The following is a 14,420-nucleotide window of genomic DNA, read 5'->3' on the forward strand; positions in this document are numbered from 1 at the left end:
AAATCACTCCAGGTTAGGCCTGGAAGTCTGTGCTCTGGCAAAGTGCTAAGTGCCAGGCTTCACTGTGCCACCAGCTCATGGGCACTCAGGATTGGTGTCTGCAGCTCCCACCCATCACTCTGCATCACGGGGGTCACTGCAATAGGCAAAGGTGGAATTTGGGATGGGAAAATCTAGATCAAAAGGTTTGGAGCTCACTGTGCCTCTTTCTGAGGTGGTTTGGTCCTAACAAGTCCTAATAATCAGCTCCTGATTTGGTCCTAATGAGCCATGGTGACCCTTTGAGTGTCCCTAAGGACCCAGGGTCTCCCTGGGCACTCCCCTCCTTACCACCACCAGGAACTCCCCTCTAAAACCAGATGCTGCCAAATAAGCTTCTCCACACAGAAAATATGGCATGACCAGATTTCTCCATAGCCATCCCAAATCTTTTCCTCTTTAGCCCAGAGGGTCGGGGCTTCAGGGCACATCCCATTCCCACATGTCACACACAGATGAAGCACTGATGCTTGACTGTGGAACTTTCACTGATGACAAATCCCTCCTCACACACCTGGATTGTCCTTTCTTGAATGTCCATGGATTGGCATGAGCTTGGCAGAGCCACCTTCACCCACCTCGATGGAGGAGCTGGCCCCTGGAGATGCCAGGCTTGCTTAGCTCAACACACCCCTTATCAACAAGGACACTCCTCACAGTGCTTTCTGTCCCTCTTGCCTAAACAAGAAACATTTCTGTGCAAGCCAGGCAATGTGCCCGGGAGAGGCGATTCCAGCCCGGAGATAACACGGATACAGCCATCTCTGTTCCCTGGGAAATCTGCTGACGGGAGAGAGGGTCTCACACGGGGGAGCTGCTGTTTGGGGCCATCCAAAGTGATGTTGCTGTGATATGAGTCAGTGTGGGGCAGGCTTGCTTTCCCAGTGAGCTGGAGCAGTGAGGCTGGAGAGAGTCAGTGTTTTGTATCTCTCCATGCAAAATTTATCTAAGGAAAAGGCACCAAGGACAGGCTGCAGACACTTGGCAGCATGAGAACAGCCAAGCACAGTGATATCATAACACACTCCCTGAGTCATTAGCTATGACTCCTATCTTTGCTCAGGGTTAGAGACAAGGGGATGTAAATAGATGCCATGAAGAAATGTCAGGAGGAAAAGTTTCAATTTTACTGACGAGGCTATTGCTGATTAACTATTTTGCAGCTTGGGCTGTACTGAGGGCTAGATCTGAACACAAAAATCCTTAAATAGTTTCCATGTCAAGCGTGGGCAGCCAGGGAGCCATAAACTGCACAGCAGAGACCTCATCTCTCTCTGAGTCCTTAGTGCCCTGATGCTGCCCAGCATCTCTGAGGTCTGGGATTGAATGGTTTTGCACACCAAAGGAGGTAAAGGTACATATTATGTGCTGACAGGAGCTAATTAGTGCCACAAATACACCCACCTCCTGAAGATATCCAAAATCATTAGTGATTTTTCACAGCTAAATGGTTTTGACAGGCTTTTCAAAATGATGGAAATCTGTTTAACTAAGTAGTAAATACATTTGTGCAAATCTAAGGGCAGAAGAGTAAGGATGCATCCTCAAGATGAGCTCCTTTGCAACCCCAAATCCTGAAAGTTCCAGAACCCATCAAGTAACAATAAAGGAGTAAATAATAAAAGTAATAATCCATAAAGCAAAATGCTGCATTTCCTCTCTGTAACAGCCCTGGAGCCCAGCTTGCTCTGCCACGGTGGCTGAGCCTGATTTCTGCTAACACACACATCCCTCCCTCCTTAGGTATCGCACACCGTGACGTTCTTTCCAAGTCGTTTTCCCTGAGCATTGCTTAGCAACTCATTTCTGGTTATCTAACTCCAAGCAGTTCATCCTAATGACCGTGCTGGGTTTTTCTTTTTTCTTTTTTTTTTTCAGCTCTCCCCATGTTGCTTCTTCTAGTGAGGAACTGCAAGTGGCAGCAATTTGAAAGCTCTGGGCAGACACCATGGTCTCTGTAAGTCAGCCTGTTCCCTGCTATCCTTGTTGTGCATGGGGACCTGCAGGATACTCATGGACAGCCAGCACAGATCCTCTGGCCCAAAACACCCCAAATCCACAGTCCTTTAAGGGTCTTCCTCTGCATCCCTCCATCTTGACCCATGCAATCCGATTTATCATTTAAAAAACTTGTTTGAGCACTAAATGCCAAAACATCTCACTCCCTCGCTGGTGAAATCAGCTGAGATTTCTCTGTCTGACATCCCCACATAGCCCAAGGTGCTGGAAAAGTCACCCTAGGGTGCAGGCAGCACAGAGGTCTTCCACCTCTGAGGAAGGTCAGCTTTATAGATTGACACATGGGCTTCTACATTTTTCCACGCTATAGCAGGCATTAATTAACTTGCACATGCAAATCACACTGGAGAATTGTGTGAGAAGATACTGTCATCGAAACCAGAAAGAAAAGTAGGAGATGTCTCTAATAACATGCATTTATTCCATCAAAGTGTTCTTCTGGTCAGATCATTAACTGCAAAGCACCACTCAGACTGCAATCTAATATTCGGAGGATTCAGACATCTCATGCCTTCTTGTGCCAGAGGAATATTTCAGCTCCTACATCAATCTCTTTCACCTTCGTCGTCACCACCACAGTGACAAGTCCCTTTTCATGCCTGGTAGCATCTTGCCAGTTTCCTCAGGCAGAAAATTTCCCTTTCTGAGTCACTGTAGAATTTTTCAGGCTGCAGAACAGCCAAAGCCTCTCCCCACTTTTCAGCTCTCTGTACCATTTGACAACATCTTTACCTCAGCTTGAGGACAGAACTGCAGCCCCATAAACAGCCTAACCACCAGGGAAGTATCTACTAAACCGTGTGCTTTCCAAGTTACAGGTGAATTTATCTTTATGCTGCCAGTCAAAAGTGTGGTACCTGCATGGGCAAAGGCAGGTCATGAGTGTTGTGGCCTTAGCTACTGAGACCATATGGTGATGGACATCCTGCTTAGGTGATCTGAAGGTCTGGTGGACAATCGTGTCTCCAGACAGACCAAATGTTGCATTTCAGGATGGATCCAGGGTCCTCCCAAACACAAAGACACCCTGAAACAGATCACCTCCATCCTGAAGGTCAGAGTTTACACACAAACCTACTGCTAAAATTCTATATCCCTGGGACTAACAGATAAAACCGAACAAACCCTACTTATTTAGAATGATCCTTACTGAAACCCACAGGGATGTGGTAGATGAAGCCTGACTTTCCTGGGCAAAAAAGTTCTGGCATCCAGCAAGGGCTGTGCCAGCACTTCCATCCTGTCCAGGCTGTGTGACTTGCTCCTGGCTGGGCAGCCTCAGCAACACAGGGAAGCCTGTCCTGGAGTGTGCAATAATTGTTTCTTTAGTACAAAACCAGTGGCACATGGCTGATAAAATATCGTTGGGAGCTTCCACACAGCCCAACATCAGATGACTTGAGTGATGAAAGCTAGAGATTTCCTTCCTGTACGTGGTCTGGCTCCACTGTGTCATTAAAATCAACACATAACGTGGAAGGGAGGGTGAGGGGACTTGACAGCACAGCAGGGACCCTCAGCAGGACAGTCATACTCCAACACCAGCAGCTGCTGGTGATTCCCTGCCCAGCCTTGACCTGTACATTTTTTGTTGGGGAGTGATTCCTAGGCAGGATCTGCTATCCACCAGCCGTACAATTTGGGGCAAGTGATTTGGTTTTCTTGTTTCCAACAGCCTGTAACACCAGCTCCTTGTGTTTATCAGAGAGATGTTTTGAAGATGAAGGTAAGACCCTTGAGGAATATAAGGTGGGGAAGTGGTACCACTTCCCGCTGATACTTAAGTATAGCTGGTATCTGGAGAGAGGAGAACAGAGGAAAATAACTAAAAAAAAGCCTTTTATCCTTTAAATGGCATCTTTCTTTGTTTGTTTTATTTTTTATTTAATTTTTATGTGTGGAATCTAAAGGAAATGGGGAGCAGCAGGACATTAAAGCCCTGTCTGTTGTCACCTGACTGTGCAGGTACCTTGCAGCAGTGACCACATTGTCCCAGCTGGCAGCAGGTCACAGCCTGTCCCGGGCTACAAACACCAACCCCTAGAGAAGGAGGCCAAAACACGGCTCAAAAGCTGCAGCTGTTTGGTGAGTAGCGGCAGTCTCTGGTTACTTCAGCTAATAAAATTGTAATCCCCTCAATGACTGGTCCAAAAATAGGTTACGATTTTGGAGAGAGACAAAAAGTCTTCGTGGTGCTTCTGGGGTCATTCCCTGCCCTGCAGCTTTGCTCTGCTTTCCAAAATAAGGAGCTTTGCCGTCAATGCATGGCTGCAAATGCTCCCACCCCGAGGTAATTAGGGCAGGAGATAAATATGCGTGGTGGCTGTAGGTCCCCACCGTCGGGGGCATCTTGGGACAACACGTCTTTTAGTATAAAAATATTACTGCAATCTCCCCAATCTGCAGCTTAATGTAATAACGTCTCTCTCAGGAAGAGCACTGGCAGATGCGCAGCAGCTAAATGGGTTTTGAAGCCTGAATCAGCCACCCAAACAGCCCAAGGGAAAAGCAAAGTTCCCTCCAGCACCGGGGGACTGCAGGGCCGGTGGCAGAGCCCATCCAGGGAGGCTGGAGGGGCACGGGGAGCATCAGTGATCCCACTCTCTCAATCCTGCACCTTTGGATGAGGGTCCCCTGCCCCTTTCGAGGCAGGAGCTGCCCCCCTGTTCAGCCTGGGCTCATCTGCCTTGTGGCAGACAAAATATAACGGAAATGCCTTGCCTTGATGAATTTATTTTAAATTTCTGCAAATGGAATAAATTCCAGCAGGGTGAAGAGTACGTAACAAGCCCTGAGCACAGAGGGTATTTCAGCATCACAGCGTATCCTACGTGTGGTGAACCCAAACGCAGACCCTGCACCCTGGGTGCCCCTTGAACCAGGCAGTGCAAGACCTGGACCTGTGTTTCACCCTTCTCATTGCCTCAGGTTTGAAATGGCTCATCTAATTTAAGGTCAGAAAAGCCTTTGAGGTAAGCAATGAGTATCTTAAAGACATTCTGAAAACATTAACAACACTATCCAAAAATGTTAAATTCATTAGCTGACTAAATCATACAACAGAGTAATAATTTATTTTAAATGTAAGCTGTAGCACGGTGCCTGGATTGTCAAGTCCACATCTTTTTCGGTCTTAAAAAAAACCCCTTTCTACAGCAGATATTGGTATCAGCACAGAGCTTAAAGATTATTCATGCAGCTGTTAAGACACTCCTATGTGGACAGCCCGTTCCTGAGAGTGTTCAAGGCTGGGCCGGGGCTCTGAGCAAACTGGTGTAGTGGAAGGTGTCCCTGTCCATGGTAGGGAGGTTGGCATGAGAGGATCTTTAAGGTCCCTTCATACCCAAACCATTCTTTGGTTCTATGTTCTGTCCCCTCTCAACACTATTCAGCCTTTTCATTTTAATTGGGGTCCATTTGCACACATGTCTGGAGTGTTTCCCTCCTGATCTTCAGAGCAGGCACTGCTCAGTCACACCATTGAGAAGCAAACCTGGAATCTGCCAATACTTCAAGAGACACTGAGTGAGCAAAGATGAATGGAGAGGAAAAAAATTAAGTAAGAGCAGGAGCAGCAGCAGATATTGCCTAACAGTGGTTACAGAATAATGACATGTAAAACTACATTTCAAGCCAGTGTAAGGCACCAAGTAGAGAATCGCACTTCAGACTGTAAACAGGAACCTCTTCCATCTCCTTTTCTCCTTTTTCTCTAATAAAATTGTTTTCTATGAGTTCTGCAGAGGTTACAAGCAGAGTCACATATCAGTGCAAGTCCCTCACCTACCCAAACACAGAGGGGCTACTTGCTGGCTAGTTTTTCAGGTCCCTTTGTGAGTCTAATTAAAACTTTCCATTTTTTCAATGTGAGCAGCAGAGCTGCTAAGTAACTGCTGAAAATTACACTGAGGATCCAGTATCTGCTGTGCAGCTACCTCAGTGCTCATCAGCTTCCCAGGGTGATTGCAGGAGGGGTGGAGCAACAGCAGAGATACAGAGAGAATGGGGGAAAAAAAAATCCAGTAACTTTTGGAAAGACTGGTGGCTTGGGAATGTCTCTAACTTGAATTTCACAGGAAGAAATAATAATAATAATAAAAGTTGGATATCCAAACTAGAGTGCAATCCAAACCCACTAAGCATTATTCTCTCTTTGCATCCTCTAAAAACGCAGAGGGGACCACTTCCATTTTTGTGATTCCCCTGCAATCCTTTTTCATAAAAATTAATAGAGAAAATATATCAGATGTTAAAAGCATTTTAGTTCCCCTGCCTCTGATGTGCTGAAGGCTCTGACATGGAGAAAGAGAGGAATACTTGCTTAGATGAAACTTGATATGCCATGAAAGCCATCCTGTTTGCAAGTAATCCTGAAACCTTGGGACCAGGAGTCTTTATTTCTGATGCAAGGGACTATTCAATAACAAAATCCCCATGGGAGTATAGGAAACACACCCTAAATCCCTGTGGAGCACAGGAAAATGTGAAATGGCAACTAGCCCTTCCAAATGTGCCTCATTTATATGATTTGTGGTAATTTTCTGATTTATCATCGTAAATGGACCTGATCACCAGGAGAGGAGAGGGGTCAGGAGGTAGCTAATAGCACATGAAGTGCTGTTGCTTGAGGAGCATTTCAGAAAGAGCTGTAGCCAGGTTGGTGAATGTTTTTAATTAAGATATAACCTTAAAAGGCTTTTCTTGATGAAATGCCAAAAGTTGGAGCACCAGAGAATGAAGCAAGTGATTTGGGTGAGATGCCTCACCAATGGAAGTGGCTTAATGAACTGCCCTTAACACATCTACAGAGCTACTGAGATATCTTGCAGCTATCAGCAGAAAAGATGATTGCACTAAAATCCTGGTTTTTCTTTTCTCCTGGCTCTGATGACCTCCTGAAAATCCGCAAGCAGCCTCCCCTGCATCCTGAAGGACCAGGGTTATCAACAAAGGTCTTTGCTCCTTGGAGAGGAGCCACTGCTGTGCAGGCTGATCCTTGCTGCCAGGCTGAAGCCTTGCCTTCAGGACATATGTTTCCTGATGCTCCTTGTGAGTACCTTTCACAGGAGCTCTGAATAAAAAAAGCATTAGAAAATCTGACCATGGTTGATTAAATATTTGCCTGAGCAGGAACATGACCGAACCACTGCATCCCTCCATAACTCCAGAGAAATCCACAAGTCAGTGCGGTAACACTTCCTATGGGTCCTCCTCTGGGAACTTGGGGCTTCAGAATGGTCTTCCAAGGCCAAAGAAAGCTTTTTTTCCTGCTCATGACTTAGCTGGAGGGTTTAAACACGCTATTCAGTTGGCTTCGGTGGTTGTTGCCGAGCTGTTACATGTTGTTTATGCTTTGCCCACTAAGTGGAGCTGGGGACTCTCCCATCCTTCCCCTCCCGGGATGGTGCCAATGTGCTTCTTTCCCTCCCTGGATGGAGTGACAGGTTCATGTGCTGGCAGCGTGGCTGCAGCTCACACAGACAGACTCACCCTGGCCCAGGGGTGATGGCACATTACTCACTTTCCATCACTTAAGTTTGAGGTCTTTTCCCCATTTTCTACAGAGAGGATTTGTTTTAGAACCCAACTGATGCAACCTTGTGCAACCAGGACAGGAACATTGACACTTTTGGAGGGTGAGGAGTGCCAGAGCTTCCTCTTTAAACACTTTGCTGCGTCAGCTTTTTTCACAAATTCCACTAATTAACCTCTCCAATATCTACAAGTACTAACAGAAATACCTATTAGCACAGAGGGTTTTCAGAAACCTCCTCATAATGTGGTTCCCTGTTGTGGTTTTTCACATCTGTTTTATACAAACCACCTGAAAATATCCATAGATGACATGGCAAGTCAGCAACAAAAATATTCCTGTGACCTGCCATTAAGATGAATTCAACCATTAAGACAAACTATTTGCTTCACTAGAGACCATCCAACACCTGCACAAGCTTATACATTCCCAGAAAAAATTCCCTGGGAATTTGGGAAAGCAGCTGAAGATGGATGAATTCCTCCATACACCACCTGTATCCAAAGATCCTGTAGCCAAAGATCACATCAAAAATAACCTCAGAGGAAAACAGAGCACGTCTCTAGAGAAAATAGAGGACATGGAAGTAAACCAGGATAAAATTACAGCTTTACAAAATTCATTGCATTACCCTGCAATGGAAAGATAATTAGGAAATTGGTTTTGTACTAATGATTCATACCTAGCTGGGCAGGAGCTATGTCAGGAACATGACTTTAATTTAACATAATACTGCAGTATGAAACATGGCTTGCAATATTTTTATGCCCAAGAATCAGATACACCCAGTGTGATGCCTCTCCTCTCCCACCCCTTCCCCTCAAATCACCATCCCAGACCAGGGCATTTGGAGATCACCTGCACAACCCAAACAGCAGTTAAATGTCCTTAATGTTGTTTGCAATGAGGCAGGTTCTGCCTGAAATTGTTGGGCTAGTGGGATTATTTTCTATGAACCTGATTATGATTTTTGAGGTTCAATTTATTACAATAAGATTTTCTCATTGGTGAGGCTGGATAAAATCCATAGGATCACTGAAACCTTATACTGAGAGTGATCCACATGGTGCTCCCACCTGGAGCAGTCTCTGAAAAATGTCTCTGATGTTGAAATTTCCTCATGAACATCCCTTTCCTGGAAGGAAGAATTTTAGGATAAGTTCAAGCCTTCCTATTCAGCTGTATCAACTTTCCCTGTGTTAAAGGAAATAATTCCCTTCAAATTATGTCAGCACACTGACAGTGTTGACTGGAGTAATATTAATTTGCAAATCAAGTGTCTTTATGCAGCAGACATATCTTACTTGCCTCTACAAGGGTTTTCCTTGCAGACAAAATATTTGTTTGACAAAAATTTACAATTTCTCATGGAAACGTTATCCATGGAAACCACACTACTGACATGCGATGAGACAGGAATATGCCACTCACCACTGCATAATGAATGTGGTTGAGCAGTACATGGAGTAGACTGATGCATAGTTCTTCAGTTTATGAAACAAAGTCTACTTGTTTTTCAGTGATCACCATACAGTTAGATGGCAAACAATGAGTTCTCTTTAGCATGTAATGAATTTACTGAATATAAAAGTATTTAATTAATGGCAGATTTCATCTTTCCCCCTTTCCTTTGCTTCCCAGATTTTAGAGTGACTCAATACCTCTTCCAAACTTATAATGACAGCTTCTTTCTCAATAGTGGCCTCGAGGTACAAGGATTGCCTTGGAGGAAAGCAAGTTTGTCATACACCAGACCCATCCTAAAATGTAATAGAATATACTGAACATTATGTACTTACATAAACTAAAATGAGGAATATCCTATTAGTCAGTTCCTTTTAATCTAAGAAAAGAGACAAGGATTTCATGGCATGGAAAATTTGCTAATATATTGAACCATATTGCCATTATTGCTTTATTGTCAGTTATCACAGGGCTCTTATCAGAACATCCACTTGGTAAATGAATAAACCCTTTCACAACACACAGCTCTTGATAACTGCGGGATAGGACGACTGAGGAGAGTGCCAGGCAAGGCAGAGGATGCCTGTCCTGCCCCTTGGGGACACACCAGCAGGCACTCATCCATCTGGGCAGCACTGCTGTCCCTGGAGGCTTTATGCAAAGCAAAGGGATTTGATGATGTAAAGGCAAACAGGATCACGTCCAACTCCCAAACCCTTCACCTGTCTGCTCCAACCAAAGCCATGGCAGGAGCTGGTATCACACCAAGGGCTGCTGGGGGTGACACAGAGGGGACCTGCACTGCTGGCTCTGCTCCCAGGGCACTGCTGGGGCTCCTTGGCTGCTGCAGAGATGCACAAGTGAGTTACTGGGTGGAATTTGCCTTTGAGGGATTATTTCAGTGAGCGTCTCACTCCTGAGTGAACTTCACACATTACTGAGTTAAAGCACTTAATAAACACTGATGAGAGTGTCACAGTATATAAATGCACTGCTGGTGGGAGTGGGCTGTGTTTTGGGGAATATATAGGAGAAAGAAACATCTACCCACCCTTCCAAGACGCCTGAAGGGGATCCTCCCAGTTAAATCTATGCCTTTCACTCATATACAGATATAAAACTGTAACACTGGTCTAAACTTTCACCGTGAAGCCAATTCTGTGCCAAGTGACTGAAAAATCCCTTCACTGCATCAGTTTCCTAATTATTTACAAGCAGACTGGTGCTACCTTTCCTGTTAGATAGGGTTCCCATAGCAACATTACTTTTATCACATAAGAGGATTTACCAGATTAAAACAGACGCCTTCAGGTAATTAAAATACATGAAATTTCTTTGTTATTTACATTTCTGCTAGCGAGGAACCACAATACTCAATTCAAACCAGGACGTTGAGGATCTTTGCGACCGAACAAACAAGAAATAAAGCTGTCAGTGTTTGTCTAGTACAAAATGGGGACATGCCAGCTGCAGGAGGCATTGCACACAAAAAGCCTCCCAGTTTGGAGCATGCAATGCTGAGAAGGGCAGGCTGTGCAACCTGGTATTTGCATTTGGAGCCGGTGCCAGAAGGTTGGGATGAATGGCCTGGTTTATTTTCTGGAGAGCCAGTTTTCAAGAGAAGACATAATGCATTGGATGTGTAAGAGCTTTGACTCTGGTCTGAATGATGGAGAGGGGTGGATTTGAATACTATCACCTGTTTCCCAGGTATTTCAGCTGAAGACAGTGTTTGCCACCTCTGCCTTGCAAAGCATCAGACCTCCAGTTAATTAGAGGTCGTGCAAAACTCATTCTTGAGTTCCCACTACAAGAGCAAAAAGATCCAAAACAAAGCATCTAGTCCTTTCCATCTGTCTCCAAAGGCTTGCTGTTTTGAATTTTGCTTTGCCTCCTTAGCACTTCCAGAAGCTCTCTCCCAGCTTTACGCTTGTGATGCTCCCAGATGTCCCAGCCTGTTGCAGGTGAAGGAAGACAGGATTCAACCTGTCCTGTAAGGTGACAGGGATGGGAGTAACTTTGGCAGTACTATCACTGGAGTCAGAGCAAAAAAGAAAACAGCAGGGAAAGACCAATCTGGAAAAGCAGCCGCCTTCTGGGTGCTGAAGGGCATTTTGCACAGCGAGAGAGTTTCCTTCTGCTGATGTTGTGGCCATCAGGTAAGAGGTGGGAGGTTGGAAGCAGGTGTTTGTCTTTGTCCTGAGGAACAGAGAATTCAGCCAGTAAAAGCTGGTTAGAGGGCTGAATTAATCTGCTTGTATCTCTCCACAACAGTAACATTTGTGAAGACACGGCATTCAGAGAGCTGGATTTCAGACTGCTTCACTCTGTATTTTTGCATGGCTTCCAAAAAAGCACAGAAAGCTCTTCTCAAATTAAATCTGTCATTGCTATATTTTAGGATCTTTGTTTCTAATTAACATTCAATTTCAGTGTCTGCTATGGAAAGTTTTCTTGTTTGAAAGTATCGAGGAATATCAAATCCAAAGTTTTTCTCAACAGCGTGCCAAACTACACCACTTATTTACTCCACAGCTAGAGTCTGGAGCAGTGAGGACTTAAATCATGCTGTGTAAGATGCAACTTCAACTTTAACAGCAGAGACAGTTCAGACTTCCAGCCCTCTTCATCCCTATTTGGAGAGAGTTTCAGCAGAGATTCAGTGTTGTCTAACCCTTGGCAAGCCCTGATTCTCCCCAGCAGCTACAACTGGTGGATTAAAGCAAAAGGATATTTAAATGCAGATAGGGGTCTCCTCATCATTTTCTCTGCATTTCCTAACCATTTCTCATGGGAATGAACAGAGTAGCTCACCCTCAGAAGTGAGATTCGGAGTCCCCACGATCCATGAAGACCCACCACACAGACTGACATTTCAAGCTTCTTTGCCAGACATTAGAACTGGGAACTTTTTCCTGAAGTTACAAAAGAAGAGCTAACTTCCGTTTTTTGGTGTTAAACCCCATGTCCAGCTTTGCCTGACATGGAACTATAATTAAAACCTGACTGCTCTGATGACAGGCAGAAAAGAGTAACTTGCAGCTGAAAGTACAGCAGCCCCTGTAAGTCCAGTTTAGTCCCGGGAAGGCCAATCTAATTCTAATATTTCCGTTGCAGATTGCCCATGAAGCCCATATGTGACATCACTGTGGCCTTACAGCTTTCTTTTTATTGCCCTGGCATATCTTCAAAAAGATACATTTGTCTTCAGGAGGGTGAAATGGAAATAAATTTTAAAGAAAAATGAGTACAGAAGTGATTACACAGAAGGAAATTAAACCAACAGTGTTATGTCTGGCAAGTCTCTTCCATCCTTTGAATAAGCTGGTTATCTCTTGATTAAAAAAAAAAGAACACAAAGAACTGGAAGACAGGAGAGTGTCCATAAAACAAAGCTATAACCCCAGCCAACACCCTTCACTTATCTGGGTAAAATGTTAATTTGGAGTTATTTTGAGCAGATTTAGTTGCTACCACGGAGTTTTAATGATTCTGACACTGCAGACCAGCCTAGTGGGCTGCCCAGCAGCTGCTTGACAGGGTCTTGTTTTTGCACTGACTGAACTCTTCATGGTGAATTGACCTGTTCCTGACTGCTGCAGAGTAAATCTAACACCAAAGCAAATGACTCACATGAAAAGGTGGCAGCCTGTGGGCTCAGGTGACCACCTGGGTATGGTTTTGAACTCATAAAACATTTCTCAGTGAACAGAAAGGAATATGACATGCTGCGCTTGGAGGACAATGAGGATGCCAGGAACAGCACATTCAGTTCCTCACTGCCCTAAGACATGTGGCTCATCTCTGTGGTAAATCCTCTGAGCAGGCTCTGACAACTTTTCTCTCTTTTACAGCAGTGTTACACAAGCCTAATGCCCAATAGCTCCAACCTGGAACTATCACAAAAATAAGATGACACCTTCCTACAGTCTTTGAGTGCAGGATGCTCACAGACCCACTCACAAGAAGTGATGGTATCTGCTCTAAACGGTAAATTAATCAACCTCTGAGCTCTGAATCTCTTCTAGTTGTTCCTAAAGCACTAATCTACCTGAGGGCTCAACCTTACCAATCTTTACAATGCAAACCTTACCTGCTTGGACATACTTCGGTTAAAATTGCAAGCCGTTTACTTTCTAGGCATTAAATTTTAGTATAAAATTTCAAACCCCATTGTGAGAACTGCCCATTCCCTGCTGTAGCCAAGCAGCAGGCACTGATTCCCCTAGCACACACTCCTGCCAGGTCACACCTAATCATTGCACACTGAGCCACGGCACAGATGCAAAACCAGGAATTCACAGACCTGTTGTAGATCATAAGTGTGTTCAGCTGGGAACTTACTGAGAACATTGACCATAAAATGTACTGCTGTCAGAGAATTTTGAAGGGGAAGTGCCTGTACTCTGTGCACATTATCACTGCCTAGGCAGGCTTTGGACTTGAGTACAGTTTGCCCTAGGAATTGTTCCCAGCCCTGTCACTGGCTTCATCTGTAGATGGGCAAAGGACAGATGTAGAACTATAGAATCATTTAAGTTGGAATCCTAAGATCATCGAGTCCAACCATAAATCTAACACTACCAAGTCCACCCACTTCAGAGTGGTTTCATGTCATAAGATGAAAGTATGTCATAACATACAATGAGAAGTGGCTGCCTGAAAGGTTCCTGCCTGGTCTAAGGCCTCACTGAGGTTCTCCACAGCCAGCACGGAATGGTAGCACTTCCTGAGGACGAAGTATCTCACCTCACCCAGACATCTGCCCAAGAACTCCAGGGATTTTCACAGAAATATCTTGTATTAGACATGACTCATGGAGTGATTCAGGTATCTGTGACTCAGCTCTCCATTGATTACAGTGGTCATAGCCCAGTCACTAAAAGTTAATGTGAAGGTCATTTAAATGAAATGAAACAGGTGTTTTTCTAAGGATCATTACTGGCTTTGATGCTTCCCTATGGATTTTCACATTTCAGAAAATGCAGTGACAACATATAGTATCTTTAAAACAAAGCTTGAGTCATTTATCCACAAAAATACAGCAACAGAGGCAGAGGTTTTAAAACAGAGTGATTTCTTACTCTGTCTTAGTATTTCCCTTGGGCACGGGCACTCTATTCCTATGATCCTGCTTCTCGTGCCTGTGGTTTGTGTGCATTCCTGCTTCCCTCTTGACTGCCTGGACAACAGCTGTCTTATTTAAATTTAAATTTTTAAATCATACAGTTTCTTGCATTCCCTAACAAGGGAGACCATTCCCTACCTGGAAAGAGTCATCCATCATAAATCAAGTAACAGTAGAGAAGAAACCCTAGGATAACTTAATGTTATCTTGCAGCAAGAAACATCACTGTCAGCAAGC

The sequence above is a fragment of the Corapipo altera genome, unplaced genomic scaffold, assembly GCF_003945725.1.
Source record: "Corapipo altera isolate COAL_440 unplaced genomic scaffold, ASM394572v1 113, whole genome shotgun sequence".
NCBI lineage: Eukaryota > Metazoa > Chordata > Aves > Passeriformes > Pipridae > Corapipo > Corapipo altera.